Here is a 3,063-nt window from a genome sequence, read left to right on the forward strand (position 1 = left end):
AGCTCTGTTGTTGCTGCATCATTGAAACTTCTCGGATTTTTATTTAGATCTTGCAATGAGTTTCGTTCCGAGAAATGCTTAACAACGTTGTATTTTTCGCTTGTAAGATCTCGTTTGGAATATGGTTCTATAATATTTCTCCGTATTATGTGACATATACTAACTCTATCGAATTTGTACAACGTAAATTTCTAAAGTATCTCTCCTTTAAGAAAGACGGAACTTATCCGCCCGTTGGTGTTGATTATGATTTCTTGTGTTCCAGGTTTAATTTTACCCCCCCTCAAAGTTAGACGGGTACTTGATACGGTGACCTTCCTCTTTAAATTATTCCACAATAAAGTAGACTGCTCCACTCTTTTGACTGGTCTGTTCATCAGTGTCCCTCAGATTTCATCAAGATCACATAGATATTTCTATGTTCCTAGAGCTAATACAAATATTCTTAATAATTCTCCTTTGTTCAGGATGTGTTCCATCTTTAACTGTTTTAACGATATTTGTGATCTTCATACTATGCCACTTCCGAGTATATTGGTTGTTATAATGTGTAATTTAGATCGATTGCATCGGCTTGCCTGATGAACACTTCATTCAGTATTATCTCCCGACATGGGACAGTAGTAATAATTGTAGCTGACTGTTACTGAATTCTGTTCATGTTTTTCTTGCTTTAGTCAACTTTTATTTGGACAGTAGTCTGTTAGTTGACTTATTCAATAATAATAATAATAATAATAATAGGAATAGTACCGCAATCTCTTTTTAAAAATTTAAACATTTCGGACTTAGAGAACACATTGGTGGTTGAAATTCAAAAAGGTACATTATTATACTCATGTCATATCGTGAGGAAATTCCTTAACATTGACACAGAACATAAAACACAAAAAAGTCAAAATGTGGAGGCGAGACGCCGGTAATTATGTTGATAAGCACTGCACTATTACTTGATAGTATTATCCGTAATAGTGTATCTACTCCGGCAAAATTGCCGTGCCGCCGGGTGGAGGTGGGATAAGAATAATAATAATTATGTTGATAAGCACTGCACTATTACTTGATAGTAATATCCGTAATAGTGTATGTACTCCGGCAAAATTGCCCTGCCGCCGGGTGGCGGAGGGATTATTATTTTATAATATTTTTTATACAGGGAATGGCAGGACTGAAGCCCCACAGAAGACTGGCAAATTCGTGGGATTACGCTGAAACGTAAATTAAAAACTATATTTTTTTTACTCTCAAAATAAGCGAGAAAATACATTGCGAAATTGACCAATCAGACGAGGATACCATCGAGGACTTAAATGGTCGCTACGCGCGAAACTTTTTATAATCAAATGGTCCACTGCTTTTTTTGACAGATGTTTGTGTCATCTTGACAATTTAAACATTTTAATTTGTTATTGTGTTTTCTCAAGATCTGAAATCGTGTTGCAAAACTATGCCGATTATGTTGAGATGTTGATTATCTTTGGAGAATGCGGACGGAACGCTAGGGAGGCAGCAAGAATTTTCTCTGATCGTTTTCCTGACCGACCTTCTCCTGATCACAAAACAATTTTGAGAGTACTTGCTAGGGCTCAAGAAACAGGGAAAGTTTTGCCGAATCGAAATGAAATTGGCGGAGGTGCACGAACCGCACGGACCTTCGCTAATGAAGAGGCAATACTGAATATCGTTGAAGAAGATGGAACTAGGAGTATAAGAGAAATTGCCCAAGAGGTAGATATCTCCAGCAGATCGGTACATCGCGTTATGAATGAGAACATATTTCATCCTTTCCACTATACTCGGGTGCAACATCTCGAAGAAATGTTTGTGTTTGGTTGCTTAATAAAGCGGCAGAAGATGAAAATTTTATTTCACGGATCTTGTTTTCGGACGAATCAAGTTTTGGTCGGCAGGGATGTTTCAACCATCGAAATTTGCATGTCTGGTCGTACGATAATCTGAGGACTACTCATCCGCGTGCATTTCAGCGTCGATTTTCCGTAAATTTGTAGTCAGGACTAGTGGAAGATTCAGTGGTAAGTCAAGATTGTAAAAAATAAAGAAAGCGTGTTTAGGCATTCTTTATTTACAGATCGGACCTTTTGAATTCCCTATAACAGGAGCTGTGTACGCAAACTTTTTAAACATGGAACTGGCTCATTTACTTGAAAATATTCCATTGATTTTTCTCGTAAATCAGTGGTTCAAACATGACGGGGCACCACCCCATTTCAGTCGCAATGTGCAAGGTATTTTGAATCGAATATATCCTAATCGTTGGATCGGACGAGGTGGTCTACGCCACTGGCCTGCACGATCTCCGGATCTCAAACCTCTGGATTTTTTCTTATGGGGGTACGTGGAAAACGTTGTTTACAACCGACCCATTCATAACGAGGAGGATCTTCGAAACAGATTACAAGAAGCTTTTGGAACAATTACACCTGAAATGGTCAGAGCCTCTAAATTAAACTTACTACGGCGTGCACAACTGTGTCTCGAAATGAATGGTGGACATTTTGAGCATCTCCTTTAATTCTTCTTTCTTTGAGTTTTGTTTGTGTTTCGTTTTGTTATTATTTGCTTTCGTTCTATTAAACTCGCTTCTTTTTAGAACCACCATTTGTTGTTTGCTTTACGACTTCCGCCCAATAATAAATTTGTATTAATACACTACTCAAAAAATAAAAGTAGTCACTTTTTTGAACTTCGATATTTTTTTTTATATTTTAAGAGACTTCATTCAAACTTGGAATATGTAAGGAACCATTAATTATTGAACTTATTTTAACAAATTAAGAACAGAGAGACACTTGAGCAACCTTCTACTAACTTTTATGTAGTAACATGTGCAAAAATAAAGAGTTTGAAATCAAATTGGATTAAAAAAAGTCTGACAACTTGGCTAATTTGTACCAATTGTGATGTTAATATCTGGTGCGGCTTCCTCTTGCCTGCCAAGCGTCGTTGCAGGCTTCGAATAAGCCTTTGCAACCCATCTTGGGGAAAATTGACCCGTTCTTCAACTAAAGCCTACGCCAACTGTTCAGTCCTCGAACACGTTTT

At 37.4% G+C, this 3,063-nt stretch overlaps 1 long non-coding RNA gene across 1 annotated transcript; it reads left to right on the forward strand.

Annotated features, from left to right (window-relative positions):
* The first annotated feature begins 415 nt into the window (after positions 1-415).
* On the forward strand, positions 416-2,619 carry LOC138134111 (uncharacterized). The gene is made up of 2 exons (XR_011160640.1): positions 416-2,033; positions 2,090-2,619. It is a non-coding gene; the product is annotated as an uncharacterized lncRNA (long non-coding RNA).
* The last annotated feature ends 444 nt before the right edge of the window (positions 2,620-3,063 follow it).

Source organism: Tenebrio molitor, chromosome 6 (genome assembly GCF_963966145.1).
Source record: "Tenebrio molitor chromosome 6, icTenMoli1.1, whole genome shotgun sequence".
Taxonomy (NCBI): Eukaryota; Metazoa; Arthropoda; class Insecta; order Coleoptera; family Tenebrionidae; genus Tenebrio; species Tenebrio molitor.